Source organism: Chinchilla lanigera, unplaced genomic scaffold, assembly GCF_000276665.1.
Source record: "Chinchilla lanigera isolate Chin_1 unplaced genomic scaffold, ChiLan1.0 scaffold00074, whole genome shotgun sequence".
Taxonomy (NCBI): Eukaryota; Metazoa; Chordata; class Mammalia; order Rodentia; family Chinchillidae; genus Chinchilla; species Chinchilla lanigera.
In genome coordinates, this window is record NW_004955475.1 from 6140007 (window position 1) to 6159526 (window position 19520).

Here is a 19520-nt window from a genome sequence, read left to right on the forward strand (position 1 = left end):
TCATAGTTTCTTAGACAAAATTATAATTTGCTTTTCCCTTGGGATTAGGGTTTTGATCCCCTAATTGTCTGTATTAATCAAAACTTTCAAAGAAGGAATGACTGGTATAAGGTAAATGGAGGTAATTATCTACTTTCCTAGTGCCAAAATGCCTATTGCCTAACCATTGCTTTAAACCCAAACAGCTGTGAAAATTAGAAAAACAAACTGAACTTGAAGAAAAATGTGGCTTTCAGGTTTCGCTCATGTACATATTATCTAAACAATCTCTGTCAAGTTTCAATGTCTCTGGGCCTTTCCTAATTGGGCTGAAGAGTCAGTAGGATTATGGAGTGGAAAGAAATAAATACATTATAAAGAATTTGGTCAGGTTCACCCACCATGTTCTTTTTTTGCAGTGTTCTCCATCATAATGAAGGTATTACTACACCAATTTATATAGTTCAAAACCTCAGATTCGTGCTTGACTTCACACCATTGCCTATGAGAAATGGAAGTAACTGAGCTGTTCAACCTGAGAAATTAAAAATATTGTAAATCTTGTCTCTGCTCTTTATGTCTTTGACAAGTACCTTAGAAAAGAAAGAGTAGAATACACCAGGTGGCCTTAGGGAGAATAAGTAGAACATCCAGGTGCAAGGATTCATAGGGAAGTTATGTTCATTGTAACAAAGGGAAGAACTTGTTAACCATTCAAGCTCTTCAAGATGATAATAGACTTTTAGGAATGATTTTTTTTTGTACTGGAAATCGAGCTCAGGACCTTACCCTTGCTAGGCAGGTGCTTGTACCACTGAGCTATATTCCCAGCCCCAATAATGGACTTTTAAAGAGAAAAATAAAGAGTTCCCTCTGGAAAAGTTTAGGCAGAGACTATCAAGGCTGTTTTAAGGTGGAGTCAATTGGAGTAAATGGAAATTAGGATTTGTGAAACCTACTATTTGTCAAGCATTATACTAGATAATTCACAAGGATTATATTTTTAATCTTCCCAGAAGCACTCTGGTCTAGGATATTCATAGTATTCTTTCTCTTTTTTTCAGGAAAATGGACACTTAAAGTAATTCAATTTTTCTCAATTGACTTACTACTGATATAGGAAGGTGGGAGAGACAATTCTTAATTGTATTAAGCTACTTAGAACTGACTGTTACCTTACAGTTTGTGTAAAAAATACCACTCCCAATATTTCTAAATATCCTATGGAAATATTGATTCTGGATGGAACTATAAGTTATATAATGTGCTTAGGACCCCAAGGGGCAGGTAAATAGAAGACCCAGGAATTAAATATTTCTGTGTCCAAGTCAGAAGTTTGATCTCCTTTCTAATGCATCATCCACAGAGGTGGGATGGGAATATCCAGCTTCTCAAGGTCTAAGCCAACCCCGAAAGATTGTGGATATCTCTTTCCTCCTTTAATCCCATATAATTTTTCATCTTCAAATTTCTGAAGATTCTTTTGTGCTGTCTTAAATGTGCTGCTTTCTATTCCCACAGCCACCACTTCAGATACAGAATCCTATATTCTCTCTGTATCTACTTTGTCCACCTCTTGTGGTTTCCTATTCCAAATCATCTAACTCATGTCTACTAGATTATTCTTCCTAAAGTGTAGATCTGACTGTGTATCTTAGAAACTCCATATCACATCAAAACTCAAGCATCCAAAGCCTTCTGTGGTTACCACCAATCTAACAATTTTAACTTTCATTTTCTCCAACTGTACTCTAAAATCTGGCTCAGCTGATGCTCTCTTCACATTCTCTGAGCTTCACTGCCTTCCTGCAGTTCTTGTTGTTTTCTCTACTTAAACCACTTTCTCTCATTTCACCACATATTGAAATCCTGTTCTCCATGATCCACCTTAAATGAAATAGTTAATAATTATTGGGTTCTTGTTTTGGGCCAATCACTATGCTGAGTGTATGTAAGTATTTTACATGGGTCATCTTATTCAATTCCCCCAGCAATCTTATTAGCTCCTCTTTCCTTAGAGTTAACTCGAAGGGGAGAAAGTGTTTCTATTTGTCCAAAGTCACACAAAAAAATGTTGGGAATTGGATCTGGAGTCAAATAGCCTGGCTCTGGATCCTAGAGAAGGGTTACAATTTTGAATAACAAATACTCAAAAATAGTTTTCTGATTTTCTCTGGTTCGACCTGATATGATTCTTACTTGACAACCTCAGAGTACTTTTCACCTTTAAAACCTATCTTCTGTTATGTTTGTCTTTTTATACCCATGATGAAGCTGTTTGGGCCCCAGTGATCACAACCTGTATCTTAGGCATCTCACTATCTCACACTTCCTGGCACAAACTAGGTGCTAAGTAAGTCTGTTAAGTTGAATAAAAGGTATGATGGGGTAAGGGAGGACACAAGACAGTTATCTAGGGAAGATGCTCCACACTTTCTTCTCCCCCCATCCTGTATGACATTAGCCAGTGCTGCCAACACCTGTCTAAATCAGACCTTGAAATCTGTTTTCCCAGCCTGGCCTCTGGCGGGTCTCTTCTTGTCCCCCCAGTTCTTGGAGCTGCCTGGGCACTGGCCAGTATGTGGGGTGGGACAGGATCAAAATATCACTGCCCTGGGCTCAGCTTGCAGGACTGAGGGATCAAGTATAATTCAGCTGGGGAGGGCGGGCTGGACTGAAAGCCCCCATACAGAGCCTGCGTGCTCTTTACACATGCCCTGACTTGCCTGGGGAACACTTGAGTGAGCCAGCAGCTCAGCTTCCCTCCTGAATGTTCCACTAGTCTGATCCCCCCTCCCTTCCTCAGCTAATTCGCAGCCTCTTTCTTCTCTGTATCTCCCATCCCCAGATGCTCAAGGCAGTTCAACAAGTCCAGGCATGCTCCCAGCAGCTGCCCAGGTCCACTAAGTGCCTACACAGAGGAGAACTGTCTCACCAACGTTCCAAGGATATCAGCTTGGCACCTCAGAGCCGCCAGACAAAATTGGGTGGACTGACCAACTGCCACGTTCCCAGCCATTCTGACTTTGCAGCATCCTGGCAGGGACACCCTGACCTGGTTACTTTCACTGTTCCCAGCCACCTCACCACACCAGCAGTGCTCCCACAGTTATCCCGTAATGAATGGATAGATGGATCTTACTACAACATAACTCCTGGGAGGCGGGGAGAAACACACACTTCAGCGCAGCCCAGACATGCTGCCCCAGCCACCATCCCCCACCCCGAACCTTAAACAGCGCACTCACAGTAGAAGAAATTCGTTGCAATCAAAGCTTCGCTCCACTCATTTCACGTACATGTGTTGCAACAACGGATCAAATCCATCCACTCTCAATCCCTTTTGTGCTACCCCTACTTCCCCTTTCCCTTGAGGCTCCCAGGACAGCTATTGGACTACTTGGTATGGCTAGGCGTGGCTATGCAAAGAAGTACCCTGGAGAGGGACGCTGCGAGTCTCGGGGTAAACAGTGATCAAACCACGAGAGCAGCAGGAGTTGCAAAGCGCCTGGGAACTGAAGTGAGGGCCAAAGGGCAGTGAGCCAGGCAGTTAGGCTCAGCCCAGTCTATGGAAAAGGAGGCAGGGAGTGTCAAGTGCTTGGAAGCAGCTGAGTGCAGCTTAACTCTTCTAAGTTCTGTGCATGAGTTAGCAGACCTGGAGTTTGACAGGAAAAATTATTGTTGGAAAAATAAGGATTTTCAGACACTTGGAATGAAAAAGAAACACTTCAAGGTCCTGGACTTTTGTTCCTCCCCTCTTTCCTCCTCTTCTGCCTTTTCCTTCTTTCTGCTTTTTAATTTTTTATTTCTTAAGTTTTAATTTTTTTTTTTTTGTACCAAGAATTGAACTCAGGACCTTGTGCTTTTCAGGCAGGTGCTGTGCCGCTGAGCTATATTCCCGGCCCTCTGCTTTTTTAAAAAAATCGTCATGTCTGCAGAAAAGTAGGTAGGATTTTGACAAGAGGAAGAGAGGAGATGTGAAGCTAGGGAAATACCACTAAAAATGAAGGGAAACTGGACTCTGGACCTGGATTGAACTTTAAGCAAGCTCTCACCTTCTGTGTGACCCTGGGTTTTTCTGTGTACAAGGAAATTACACATTCTCTCGGGGCCCTGCTGGGGACAACACTTGGGAGTTTATGTCTATGATCTCATAGGCAGTGGGGGAAGTCCTGGAATGCTGTGCTTGACCTTGAAGAACTGGCAGAGATAAGACAGAGAGGACACAGGAAACAGCACACAGTATAAAATGGAAGGCCAAACTATGGGGTACAGGCTGGAAGAGAGTAGGGGGCAGAAAGAAGGACTGGAAATGAAAGAGTATATGGCCAGGGAAGACATACCCTATTCAGTGGATTGGGAAGGCGCAAAAAAGGCGGAGGAACAAATAGCACTTTAAATGATAAAGAGAAAGGATGCTTGAGCCAAGATATAGAAGAAGGAATCAAGCAATGTGCCATAGGTAGACTGAGGGTCCACTCCTGACCTGGGTAGAGGTTATACACCAGGAGTTCAGAGTAGGGTCTCAGCACAGGGGGTGAAAAGTCTTTGGGGTGAAAAGAGCTGAACAGGCACTGAGGTGACTTTGCAGAGGTCCTGAATTAACTCTATTTCTGTTGAGGATTGCAAGAGCTATGCCCAAAACAGAGTCAATATGAATAAGACAATTAGAACAATGGCTGGAACATAGAAAAGGCATACAGGTGTAGGTTAGATATAAATACATACATACATACATACACCTATATACGTTATTGTTCTCTGGCAGCATCTGTGAGATGAAAATGAAGAGAACTACCCTGTGTACTTCTTAATTCTGCTGTGAGGTTGCAGAGGAGAGACCAAAAGAAAGGGCCTCATGTTTTATCTCAGAGGAGGGACACTTTCCCAAAGGAAAGGCCACCAGCTTTTCCTCCATTTTATGTAATCCAGATCAATTGGGTTACAGACAGTCTTGAGACACTAGACACTACTCCCAAGCCTCATGTAGTAGAAAGAATACTGATTTGGGACTTGGGAGTCTTGGTAAAACTAACTTTATGTGTAAAATCAAACAAATCTTCTTATCTTAGACTTTCTTCTGCAGTTGTAACATGAAGAGGTTGTTGGACTAGATGTTCTTAAACTCTAAAGCAGTGCATTTCACAGTTTAACTATACAAGGAGTATCATGCTCTTAAAGTACAAATTCTCATCTAGTAGCTGAGATACAGTATAGCAGTGAGTATGGTTAAGGCTGTCAGCTTTGTTCTCTATGAAGGAGCCATGCAGTCCTCCTATGACATCAGAATTGAGGTTGGGTCAGCTCATTTCTTGAGGTAAATCCCTCAACCCCTTTTTTACGAGTTTTCTTCATGGACTCAAACAGCATAATGCCAAAAGAAGAGTTTCTTTGACTAGAATTCATTGTTGGAACCAGCCTAACAGGACAGCAGAATAGACAGGCACAACCTCTCTTTCTTATTTCTAGGCCTAGAGAGCTCCTCCTGGGTCCAAATGGGGTTCCCTGTTGTGAATCTTCAGTTCTTCTCAAAGGTTATCTAAGATCACTCAGGGTAATAGTGATCTCATCTGGGTCCCCAAGAAGCCTGAATAGCTTGTAGTTCTAAGGTGAAATGAGCAGAGTGAATTCTTTCAGGAGATTCATGCTTCTTCAGTCAGATTGGGCCCTTAGAGCCTCTCTGGAGATTGAAAAAAGGAGAGCAGAAACTGAAATGCCAAGGGATGCTGAGACCTGTGGGGTAGCTGCTTTGAACTCCAGTATCTCTAAGGATGTCCCTTAATAAAGGTTCAGCTTTTGGTGCCTTTTCATTAGTTTGCAATATGTATAGATAAGCTTGGCTATAGATTTTGGATTAAGTGGAATATATAGGTTTGGTCTTCTGAATTAGAAAGTTGGAGTATAAGAAAGTCACTCCTGGCTCTGAGAATTTTTTCAATTTTTTCAAACATCAGTTGAGTTTCAGCATAGTTCATTAGTCTTTTCTGTCATCACTGATCATCTTTCCATCCACTTTCCCAAAATGTTTTAAATTCATTCTTAGCCAAGCACCAAACACAACTCTCAAACTTCTAACAAATGACTCCATTTCCAGTTTCACTGAGAACATAAAAGACCAAGAGCCTTGAACTCAGCAATTTCTGACCTCTCCACATTCAAGCTCAACTTTGTCTCTTACAATAGAGTTTCTTCCTATCCGAGACTAATCTCTCCATCTGGGTTCCATCTGCTCTACTTTCTTTTTATTTCATATTTACAACCTCTCTTTTCCTGGATCCTTCCTCTAACCTATGATTGTTTTCATTATTAACCAAGATTTTGATAACTCTAGCTATTAAATTTTGTCCCTCTGCTATGATCTCAGTATTCATGTCCTCCAAGAAGTGATATGTTGAAATAACTCACAATGGGAGGGTTTTTGGAGGTAAGCCTTTAAGAGGTGATTAAGGCATGAAAGCAGAAATGTCATGAATGCAATTAGTGTCTTTATAAGAAAATTCATATAAACCACAAAAATACATTGTCCCCGCTATTACCTGAGGACATGACAAAAAGGTAGTTATCCAGGAAATGGGAATTCAACTGGTACTGAATCTGCTTTTATCTTGATTTTCAGTGTACAGAACTTTGAGAGATATATTTAGGTACTGGGAATTGAACTCAGGATCTTGCATTTGCCAGACAGGCACTTGTGCCACAGAGCTATATCCCCAACCCCGAGAGATATATTTAGATTGTTTATATGCCACTCAGTTGATGGTATTTTCCTTTAGCAGACAGAGTAGGCTAAAACACCCTCTCCTCAACTGATTTTCCTGGCCTCAGTCAAGCCTTAATATATTAGTCTACTTACTTGTCATTCATTCGTTTTTGTTTGTTATTGATACTTGACTCATCCTCTGAAAGACTTTACTTCTGACAGAGGCAAGTAGCCAAACCTCTGTGTCTTCCTTACATACTACTTCAGCAAGTATAGGCCCAGAAGCTTGTCACATACCAACTAAAAGGCCCTACAATCTTGACTCTTCTACATATGTATTTGTTGGTAATACTACTTCAAAGTAACTTCGTGATTTAGCACTCATATCCTCATGTCTCAATCTCTTTTTTTCACTACTGGGAATCAAACCCAGGGGTACTATCCCACTGAGCTCCATGCAAAGCCCATACTTTAATTATTTTTTTATTTTGAGGTTAAAGTCTCATTAAATGGTCCAAGTTCAACATAATTTCAGTGATCCTCCTGCCCCAACACCCAAGCAGCAATAATTGCAGGCCTATACCACTACACCCAGCCACATTCAATCTTTATAATTTTATACACAAAATTATAGTCACACAGGATTACAGGCATAGGGAAGAGACTACTGCACTTAGTATAACACAGAAATAAGATAATATGGGAAGAGTAAGAAAGAAAGTTTCACATTACCCACATCACCTCTTTGCTAAGTCCAGGAAGCATGTTGTGGGGTGAGATACCCTCCATGTGAAAGAAAGAGAGTGAAATGAGCACCAGAAACCCTGGTGAAGTAAAATGAGCACTAAGCCAACCCCATGGCTCCTAGCTGGTACCTGCACCCTAGGACTACAGACTCATTCCTGTGGCCCTAGGTATCAGGCTAGCCTCCATGGTCCTGGATTTCAAGCCCACTCTGCACCAAGTGGGCCTCCATATCCCTAGACTCCAGGCTAACACTCAAAGACCTAATCACAAATCCCACCCCACCCTCAGGCTGGTCCCTGTAGGCCCAAGTTTTAGGCATACCTTAACATCAGGCCAATCCTCAGAGGCCCCAGGTTCCAGAACAGGGTTTCTGGTTCAGGCTCCAGACCCACCCCAAGCTCCAGAGTAGCTGCAGCACCAGGAAAGGCCCCATGGCATCAGACTCCAGACCAGCACCTATAGACCCAGCCTTCAGTCTAGTCACAGTGTCAGGCTAGCACCAAGAAATGCAGACTCCAGACCAGTCTCCACTAACTCCAGACTCCAACCAGCCTGCCTGCTGCCATCAATTTTACCACTAGGTCTGTGGCCCTAGGATTCAAGCATACCTCAGTAAAAGCAGACTCTAGGTACATTTAATGGGTCCAGGCTTGAGGCTCTTCACTGAGAACCCAGTAAATATAGCACGGGTGTTATGGCTTCCATCTAGATATCCCACAAAAGCCTCATGCGCTCATAGGTGGGGCTTTTCAGAGGTGTCTGGATCTAGGTTGTGTGATAACTAAATTAGTCTGGTGATTGGTCTAGCATAGTTCTGTGTGTATATAATGTATGTGGGTGACACCAACCACTGTGCTGCAGCCTGGAGAGGATAAAAGGAAAAGGAAGGCTTGTTAGTGCTGCTGCTGCTGATCCTGCTGCTGCTGCTGCTTTTAGCCTGCCCTATAGTGGACTGTTTCTCTCCTCTGCCATGCACATCCTCCATGACCCTCTGCCATGTCACTTTGCCTTGGAGCCAACTATATACTGAAAACTCTACAAACTGTGAACTAATATAACCTTTCTTCTTTTCATTTGTGGGTATTAGATATTTTGTCCTAAGACAGTGGGCTAGTTGTGGGGGCACATGACTGTACTATTAGCACTCTGGGAGGCTAGGATAGGAAAATTATAAGACTGAGCCCAGCCTGAGAAACTTAGGAGCTTAGTAAGACCTTATCTCAAGCATAAATTTTAAAAGGCTCAAGGTGTATCTCAGTGCAAAAGTTCCGAGTTCAATATCTAGTGCATAAAATAGGATTCAATTATATGATACCAACATGATATCCATTTGCCATTTCAGCTTTAAGAGTACATTTAGGGTAATAGTGCAAAAATAAAAAAAATTCCATATAAGAAGGAATTAATAAGACAGCCTCAATACCTATATTTATATTGTACATAATAGTTTTAAAAATCTAGCTCAAGAGGCAAAGAATGGCATTATATAATGATAAAGGTGTCTTTTCATCTAGAAGACATAGCAGTTGTAAATATATATGAATTCAGCATTGAAATGATATCTAAAGTAAACACTAACTGAAATAAAGCAAGAAATGGTAATAAAGTGATAATAGGAGATTTAAATTCCACACTTTCAGTAGTGGATAAATTAGTCAAATAGAAAATAAGGGAACTGTAAGCTTGAAAAAAATAGATCAAATGATACTAATAGACATATAGAGAATATTCTATCCAACAACAGAAGAATACAAATTCTTTTCAGTGCACAAGGAATGTCCTCCAGGATAGATCATATGTCAGGGTACAAAATAAATCTTAACAAGTGTAAGAAGATAATATCATATTAAGTGCCTTTTCCAAATTCCATGCGCTGAAACTAGAAATCAACAGGAAAAAATAGAAAAATCATAAATATATAAAAATTAAATAACACTCTGAACAAGAAATGGAATGGAAAAGAAAACAAATTTTGAGATAAATAAAAATGGAATCAAAACATGCCACAACTTTGTGTATGCAACAGAAAGGCAGTTTTTAAGATGGAAGCTCATAATCGTGAATGCCAACATTGAGAATAAATGATGTAGAAATAGACATCTAACTTGTTTCTTCAAAAAATGAATAAAAGAAAAACAAATCAACCTTATTATCACCAGGAGGAAGAATATGACATTTCAGAGAAGAAATAAATGAAATGGGGATTAGAAAAATAAAAATGACTCATGAAACTAAGGAAATTTTTAAAAAATAAAATGGGCAAATATTTACCTTGACTAGAAAAAAAGACAAAATATAAATTAAGGAAAAGACATTAATACTGATTCCACAGAAATACAAAGGACCATGCAGATTAGTATAAGCTTTTCCAACACCATTTAGTAAAAAGACTAACTTTCTTCTAGTGAACATGTTTGGCTACTTCTTCAAAATAAGGTGACTGAGTGTATTTGTGTCTGCATCTTCTCATCTGTTCTACTGATTCTCAGGCCTCTTTATTTATTTATTTTTTTAACCAATACCATGCCGATTTTATCACAGTAATTTTGTAGTATACTTTCAGGTCTGGGATTGTGATGTCCCTGACTTGTCTTTGTTGCCAAGAACAGCTTTTGCTATTTTAGGTCTCTTCTGGTTTAAAATGAATTTTATGAAAGTTTTCTCTAGATCTGTGAGGTATGCTAATGGTATATTGATTGGAATTGCACTAAAACTATACAACAGTTTTGGGAGTATGGCCATTTGCACCATATTGGTTTTTTCTATCCAAGAGCAAGAGATATCTTTCCAATTTCTGGTATCATCTTTGGCTTCCTTTTGAGGGTACTGTAATTTTCACTGTACAGATCTTTTACAGTCTTTGTTACTTTGATTCCTAAGTATTTCATTTTCTTAGATGCTACTATGAAGGGTGTGGTTACCCTAATTTCTCTCTGTGAGTTTGCTGCTTCTACAAAGAAATATTATTGATTTTTGAGTGTTGACCTTGTATCCCACTACATTACTGAATTTTGATGTTAAATCTACAAGGTTTTTGGTGGATATTTTCGGGTCGTCTATGTAGAGTATCATGTCATCTGCAAATAGTGATAATTTAACTTCTTCCTTTCCTGTCTTTGTTCCTTTTAATTTTTTCTCTTGTCTGATTCCTCTGGCTAATATTTCCAGAACTGCATTGAATAGGAGTGGTGATAATGGACATCCTTGTTCTTGAGTTTAGATTGAAAACTTTCAATTTTTGACCATTTAATATGATATTAGCTGTTGGCTTGTTATAAATGGCTTCTAAAAGATTTAGGAAAAGACCATTTATTCCAGTTTTCTGTAAGATTTTTTATCATCAGTGGGTGTTGGACTTTGTCAAATGTGTTTTCTGCATCTATTAAGATGATTATGTGATTTTTAAAAGGAGTGTATTTTTTCTTGTATTCATTTATATTGACACATAATTTTACACATTTGTGGGGTACAATGTATTGCTTTGATACCTGTAAACATTGTGTAATGATCAAATATGGGTAATTAACATATTTATCACTTCAAACATTTGTCATTTCTTTGTAACAAAACATTCAAAATCTTCCAGTTATTTTGAAATAACCATTTGTTAAGTAGAGTCACACTACTGCGCAAAACTTAGAAAAGGAAGTATAATCTCTGTGCATAACTTGACTCACAAAAATATCCATAACAGCTGAAATAAGAGTGTATTTTTGTAACAAATAACTAGGTTTCAGCAAATACAAACAGCTGGGCTTTAGCCAATTCCGGGCTTTAGCCAATTCCAGGCTCTCGCTGGAGGAGATCATGTCCAACCAAGGCAACAGCTCTCTATAACTAATCAAGTTGTTTCTATACTTTGTGTCGGTGTTCAGCTACATGTTCAGCCTGCTACTTGTGCTATACACCAGAGCTCTCTGAACCCCTTTCTGTTCAGAGTGCTGCCTGATTCATGAATTGTTCTTTGCTCAAATTGTTAGATTTGTCTGAAGTTTTATTTCTTTAACAGATAAGAGCACCACAGTAATCAGAAATGCAAAACACCTAGAATTGCATTCTTTTTCACAGAATTATCAGGTATATATCAGTTTATTTTTAAATCGTTTATTTCGCTGCTCCTTGTTAGTTGCTGGATTGTCTAAAACATCAATCTTGCCTTTTCCAGCTTCTAAATTAGGAAGTTTAATATTATTCACAGTGATACTCTCATCCTCATCCTCATCCTCTTAATTGTCCTCCAAACTGTCTTGGGAACTCTCTTCTAATCTATCCTCTTCTTTTGAATCTGCCTGATGCATCTCAAATAAGACCACGTCCATTTGTATAATTTTGCCTAGGGTACTGTCAATATTTTCAATATGGAAATGACCAGGGGGAGTGGCTTCCATTTCTCTTCTGAGCTTTTCATTTGTCTGGGCCATCTGTGGGAGAAAGTTCTGAAGTTGCTCTAGTAATGAACTCCTCTCTATCTGAACTGTTTAAAGAGTAGAGGATTTTCTGGAATTAGGCTTGGAGTTGATGAACAATTTGCCCCATATACCTCCTGGGCCATTAACCCCAGTCTCAGTTTGGACACTGGGACCCCTGAGTACTCCTGGGTGTGAGATGAAGAACTTGAGCTAGCACAAGAGTTGCTGTGGACCTCCATATCTCTGCAGCCAGCCTTCTCTAGAGATGACCACACATTCTGCCAAATGCCACTTCTGCCCAGTTGATCAAGTGATTTATTCTTTGGTTCTTTTAATATGGTGTATTAAGCTCATTGATTTGCATATGTTGAACCATCCCTGCATCAATGGGATGATTCCTATTTGGTTATGGTGCATAATCATGATTATTTGCTGCATTCTGCTTGTCAGTATCTAAAACTAGACCCATGTCTATCAACATTTACTAAACTAAAGTCAAAATGGATCAAAGATCTAAATATTAAAATACAAACACTATGGGGCTGGGGATTTAGCTCAGTGGCATAGCGCCTGCCTGGCAAGTGCAAGGTCATGAATTTGATTCCTGGTACTGGAAAAAAAGCCAAAAAAAAAAATTACAAACACTAAATTTACTGAAGAGAACATAGGTAGAAATCTTGAAGACAATGGTGTAGGGAGAGAATTCATGAACAAAGCCCAGACTGTAAGGGATATATTACAAGGAATCAGCAAATGAGATCTCATTTTATTAAAAAGATTTTAATAACAAAGGAGATCACCATAAGAATGAAAAGACAACCCACAGAGAGGGCAAATTATAGCCATTTATCCCTCAGACAAAAACTTATATCTAGAATGTTTGAAAAATTGAAAAAATCAGACTCTGCAAATTTAAGTATCCAATCCAAAAATGGACATCTGAGATAAATACATATGTCTCAGATGAAGAAATTCAAATGGAAATTAATATACAAAAAAAGTTTAACATCATTGGTAATTTGAGATAAGCAAATTAAAATGGCACTAAGATTCTAGCTCACTCCAGAAAGAATGGCTATTATCAAGGCATCAACCTATAACAAACGCTAGTGGGGCTGTGAGGAAAAAGGAACCCTTCTGCACTGTTGATGGGAGTGTAGACTGGTGCAATCACTGTGGAAATCAGTCTGGAGATTCCTAAAAAAACTAATATTAGAGATTCCATTCAACCCAGTATTCCCCTTCTGGTTATCTCCCTAGAAGAATTAAAAACATCATACTGTAGAGATATATGTGCTCCCATGTTTACAGCAGCACAATTTGTAAAAACTAAATCTTGAAAGCAACCCAAATGTCCATCAACTGAGAAATGGATAAAAATGATTTGGTCTTTTTATATAATGGAGTACTATTCAGCCATAAAGAATGATAAACTTTTATAAGTAAAGGGATGCCACTCAAGACCATACTCATAGGTGAAATGAATCAGACCCATATATATAGATCTATCATATTTTCTCACTAGTGTGAGACACTCAATGAGTATATAAGATCCAAAATGTACAATAGATATTGTGAATTAGGAAGAAATTGTTCAAAAGAATAAGGTGTGATGGAGGAAAGGGGAAAGAAAGAAAGCTAAAATGATAAAAATATATTTATACACAAGATAATTAAGATAGTTATACAAATAAGTTCTCCTAGTTCACTGAAAAGAAAGGTTTGTGCTAATATTGTTTGGAGAAGGTATCATGCCTATATCTTGTATTCTGAACAACTACTACAAAGACAATAATATGCAATGTATTAATTATTGTAACTCTCCTACTAACCTGTTTTTTTTACTCTATTTTATTGTTATTTTAATTATTTTGTCTTTAAAAAGACAAGATTTCACCAGTCTGTGAAAATCAGTGTGGAAATCAGTGTGGAGGTTCCTCAGCAAACTAGATCTAGAGGTCCCATTCGATCCAGCTATTCCCCTTCTGGGTATTTTCCCAGAAGAGCTCAAAACATCATATCACAGCAATATATGTGCACCCATGTTTATAGCAGTGAAATTTGTAATTGCTAAATTGTGGAAACAATGTCCATCCACCAAGGATTGGATAAAAAGTTATGGCATTTTTATATAATGGAATATTACTCAGCTATAAAGAAAGATAAACTTGAGGCTTTTATAAGTAAATGGTCACAATTAGAGACCATACTCATAAGTGAAATAAATCAGACCCGCATGTGTAAGCAACGTATTGTGTCACTAGTGGAAAAACCTGAAAGAGTGAATAAACCTAGGAGGTATGATAAACATGGTGTAACGAAAGGAAACTGCTCAAAAGTAAAGAGCAACTGGGATGAGGGAAAAGAGAAAAGAAAGAAGAGGAAAATTATGTATATATGTATATACAGGATAGCTAACATAGTTGTACTACTGAATTCTATCACTTTACTGAAAGGAACAGTTAATGATTGATTATTTTGATGTATCTTGCATGTCTATATTTGTTTTCCTGAGTAACCACTTTGAAGTTATCAATATGTAATAAACAACCATTGTTAATTCCCTGTCACCTTGTCTGTAATTCAGTATTGTTTATACTATTCTTGTGCTACTTTGTAAATGGCTGTTCCTGAATATGTTTTCATTGTTTTATTTTTTGTTTGTTTGTTTGTTTGTTTGTTTTTCTCCCGTACCGGGAACCGAACTCACAACCTTGCGCTTGCCAGGCAGGCATTTTGCCGCTGAGCTGAATCCCCAGCCCTGTTTTCATTGTTTTACTTTTTTGTTTTATTTTGTTTTTGTTTTTTTCCCAGTACTGGGAATCAAACTCACAACCTTGCGCTTGCCAGGTAGGCACTGTGCTGCTGAGCTAAATCCCCAGCCCTCATTGTTTTACTTCTAATATAAAAAAATAAAATAAAAAGGACAAGATTACTATGAGCAATCAAATGCCCACAAATTGGGTTACCTATAATAAATGGTTGAATTCCTAACAACATACAGTCTATAAAGATTGAAGTATAATGGAAGAAAACATCTAAACTGATCAATAAAGAGTAAAGTGATTGAAAGTGTAATAAAAATCCATCAGCAAATAAAACTTCAGGACATGGTATGTTTTCTGGTCATTTCTATCAACCAATTAAAGAAGAATTAACATCAATCATTCTCAAATTCTTCAAAAAAATGGATAAGATGGAACGTTTCCAAGCTTATAAGGCAAGCACTACCCTGACACCCAAGCCACAAAAAAAACATGGAAAAAAATATAGGTTAATACATTTAATCAAGGAGACAACAGATTTGTACACGATAAACTTTAAAATATTAATGAAAGAAACTGAAAAAAACACAAATAAATAAAAAGATAGCCTATGTTCATGGATGTAGAGAATTCATATTATTTAAATGTTCACATTACCCAAAGTAATCTATAGATTACCTGCAATACCTGTCAAAATTCCAGTGATTTTTTTCACAGAAGTAGAAATTGCAATACTAAAAACATGAAATCACAAAGAACCTGAGTAACCAAAGCCTTCTGAGCAAAAAGAAAAAAGCTGGAGCCATTATATTATCTCACTTCAAAATACACCACAAAGCTATAACAGCCAAAGCAAAATAATATTGGTAAAAATATACATGCAAGTAGAACAGAACTGAAAGCCCTTAAACAAATCCAGACTTTCTGGGTATATTGCTCTTGACAAAGTTGTCAAGAACACTCCATGGGAACAGAAGTGTCTCTTCAATAAATGGCAATTGGAAAAATTGAATATCCATATGCAAAAAAATGAAATTCAACCTTTATCTCACACCATACACAAAAGCCAAATCAAAATGGATTAAATACTTAAATGTGAAAAGATGAAACTGTAAATTTACTAGAAGTAAATGGAGGAAAGAGATGTTTCTGTATATGCTGTCAATCTTTGGTAGCTATAGAAGATTGGCTCCAGGTTACCCCCTGGATGCCAAAATCTTCAGATGCTGAAGTCCCTTATTATATAAAGTGGTGTATTATTTAATTATAAAGTAAGCACATTTTCCTACATACTTTAAGTCATCTCTTGATTTGCTATGTAAACCAATAATATGTAAATAGTATGTAAGTTTTTATTGTACTGTGTTTTGGGGAGAATAATAACAAGACAAATGTTCACATATTTTTAGAACAGATGCATTTTTTAAAAACTTTTTTGATATGCAGTTGTTCGAATTCATAGATATAGTCCTCATTTATATCAAGGGCTGTTGTGTGATCCCAAAAGTACAGAAAATAAAACGAAAAATTGACAATAGGGATCGACTCAAACTGACAGCCCTCTTCACTGAGAAAGAAGCAACAGAATGTGTAGATCATCTAAGGAATGGCAGAAAATATGTTCACATCAATCATCTGATGAGCAGTTTATATCTAAAATATGTAATGAACTAAAACAACTCAATAGCATGGAAACAAATAAGTGGACTATAAAATGCTAAAAAGACCTGAATATTTCTCAAAAGAAGACATACACATGATCAAAAGTATATGAAAAAAATGGTCACTATCACTAATTGTCAGTGAAATGCAAATTAAAGCTGCAATGAGATATTATGTCATACCTGTTAGAATGAATGTTATCAAAAAGATGAAAGAAAACAAGTGCTGGCATCGATGTGGGGAAAAGAACACCCTTGTTTCTCTGTTAGTGAGAATGTGAATTAACATGCAGCCACTACAGAAAACAGTATGGGGATCCTCAAATGATAAAGGAGAACTACCATATGATGCAGAACTCTTAGTACCGGATATATATCTAAAGGAATGAAATTAGTATGTTGAAGTCATATCTGAACGCACATATTCTTTGGAACACTATCCACAGTAATCAAGATATGGAATCAAATTAAGTGCCTATCAATAGATGAATGGACAAAGAAAATGTATTACATATAATAAACAATATTATCCAGCCTTGTCATTTGAGACAGTATGAGTAATCATGGAGAAAAATATGTTAAGTGAAATAACCAGCGCACAAAAAACTAATACTGTCTGATTTAAGTCATATATGAATTTAAAAGTATTGAAAACGTATAACCAGAGAATATAGTGCTGATTTCTAGGGACTGGAGAGACTGGGGTTGCGGTAAATAGATGTTGGTCAAAGGGTATGAAGTTTCAGTTATGAAAGACAATAAATTACTGTGATCAATTGGACACCATATGATGATAGTTAATAATAATGTATTGTATATTTAAAATTTTTGAAGAGAAAAATGTATCTAGATGTCCACACCAAAGCCTCATGTGCTCTTAGGTGGGGCTTTGAGAAAGTAACTGGATCACATGATATTGGATGGTTATTAATTGGTTAATAGTTCCAGGTGTGGATGATGGATTTACTGAAGAGAAAAGACCTACTTTGTGTATATGTGGGACAACTACTAGGGTTACACCCTGGATGAGATAAAAAGGGAGAGAAGGAAGGCCTCCTTGAGCCAGTGGGAAATAAAGTGTGTGGGTTTGTGCATATTAAATTTTAATCTTAGTTTTTGCAGAGGTTCAGATCTAACTGGTACAGAAACCATGTCCACTGACTTAAATTCAGAGTGAGCATTAGTAAAAAACAAAACCAACAAAAAACAATAATTAGAAGTTTACTGGTGTGATCATTAGTAGAAGGAGTTATAAAAGTAAAAAGGGGGCACTGGAACGATACATGATAGAAGCAACGGATCAGAATATTAAGGTTACAAGTAAATATAAAGGACATTTGATCTAAGCATCCTTTATACCATCTCACTGAAATAATCAAACACCTTCCTCCCCCCATTCTTCCTTCCTCTTTTCTCCTTCCTTCCTTCCTTTCTTCTTTCTTTCTTTTTTTTTGTGTTGGGTAAGGGGAGTTAAACCTAGTGCCTCATAAATGCTAGGCAAACACTCTACCACCATGGTACATACTCAACCCGGATTTATTTTATTCTGAGGCAGAGTATTGCTGTGTTTCCCAGGCTGACCTCAAACATTTAATCCTCTTGCTTTAGCCTCCTGTAGCTGAGATTATATGCATTTACCTGGCTATCTTCTTAGTCACCACTGATAAAATTAAGTTTTTTCTGTGCTCCTAAACAACTGTAAAACTTCACTGAACGCCTTTTATCATGGTGATCTTTTATAACCAAATCTTTTCCCCTGCCTACATGATTCTGCCTATCATACTTGTGCTTTCTGAGAGACCAATAACAATGTCCTGTCTTAATTGTTACATTAGATAGTGACATCAATGTCAACATCAGTGTTTATTATATCCAAAGCATCCCAACTTCCCTAAACTTCTTAATTTGGATATTGCATCAAATCTAGAGAGCCATACCTTTAGAGTTCTACTGAGAAATTAAGGTATGCCACAAGATGAAGGTCCCAGCTGGGGAAAAAACTGAATTTGTGCTCTGTTAGGAATCACTATCGTGACTTGGAATGTTGAGTCTACAGAAAAGACATTACAGGCAGATAATATAGGAAACAAAGCTACTACACTTAAGAAACCTTGTTAAAAATGTATTAAAGACAAGGTTACCCATATGATCTCTACTGGCAAGACAGCTGAGGGAGCATGGGGAGGCTCATAGCACTGTGCAGTACTGAAAGTACAGGCCTTTCACCTAGTCTTGTCTAGTGTACACCCACAGTGTAGGAGGAAGTTGAGGCTACTTCCTTAGAGACTGGAAAGTGTGGGAGTGTTATCTCATCCTGCTTTTGCTGGCTTAAATGAGGATGGAACATAGTTTTTTTTTTCCCCCTCCCTATGCTGTTTTATTGGAGTAGAACTGTGGTTTAAAATTTTTCTATCTTACTGGATGGTCCTTTCTTGACCCTTTAGCTGGCTTTCTTGAGATTTGTTCTATACCTTTGGCACATTTGGGTCATCTACTTTTCTAGTATCCTGTTTGAGGTATGTGAGGCAGAAAGAATAATAAACATGCTACTTTTATGTCTTGTGTCCCAAAGACTCTAGACAATCTTCCTTCCTCTCTTGACATTCTAATGTTTTCTTATGTTGGTATTATGTATAACATGTAGAGTTTTAGTTATATTTAGCAGAAGAAGTAGGGAGAATTACATTTATTCAATCTAAACTTTTTATAAATCTAAGTATGCGTGAAGTGGGAAGCCCAAAGATAGAACAGATTTTTTTTTCTTATACATATTCAAGCAGAGTTGGAAGTAATCAACTTGGCTAGTAGTGTTATAGATGTGAAGTAAGCATTAGATAGGGGAGCTGAACAGAAAGATCTCAAAGTCTCTGCCTAATCTGTAATATCTGTGTTACTATGATACTATGGACATCTTATTCTTTCAGTCAACAAGTATTATCTCAGCACTTGTGGCAGGGAGTTGCAGGAGGATTCTGAGTTTGAGCCCATCCTTGAAAAAAAAAAAGCAACCTAATCCAAAAAAAACCACAAGTATTTATTGAGTGCTTTCTGTATGCCAACCACTGTGTTAGGTGCTGAAGATACAGCAGTAAATTAGACAAAGAAAGTTTCTGGTTCTCACAGAACTTTTATGTTCTTGAGAAGGGAAACTGAAAAGCAAACAAATGTCATCAATATAATTTCAAATATAAGTGCAAAAAGGAGCTCAAGAGCCATTTTATGTTCTTTTTTTTTTTTTTTTTTTTTTTTTTTTTTTTTT

General features: G+C 37.6%; 1 protein-coding gene and 1 pseudogene across 4 annotated transcripts in view; both read right to left on the reverse strand.

The window, feature by feature from the left end:
* Positions 1 to 3333, reverse strand: part of Eda2r (ectodysplasin A2 receptor) — a 63187-nt gene extending 59854 nt beyond the window's left edge. For all 4 annotated transcript variants that reach the window (XM_005401579.2, XM_013502892.1, XM_013502894.1 and 1 more), the window contains exon 1: positions 3228 to 3333. The gene's annotated coding sequence lies outside the window, so the exon portion shown is untranslated. The remainder of the gene's footprint in view (positions 1 to 3227) is intronic.
* Positions 3334 to 11499: 8166 nt separating this feature from the next.
* Positions 11500 to 12074, reverse strand: LOC102025786 (annotated as a pseudogene).
* Positions 12075 to 19520: the final 7446 nt, after the last annotated feature.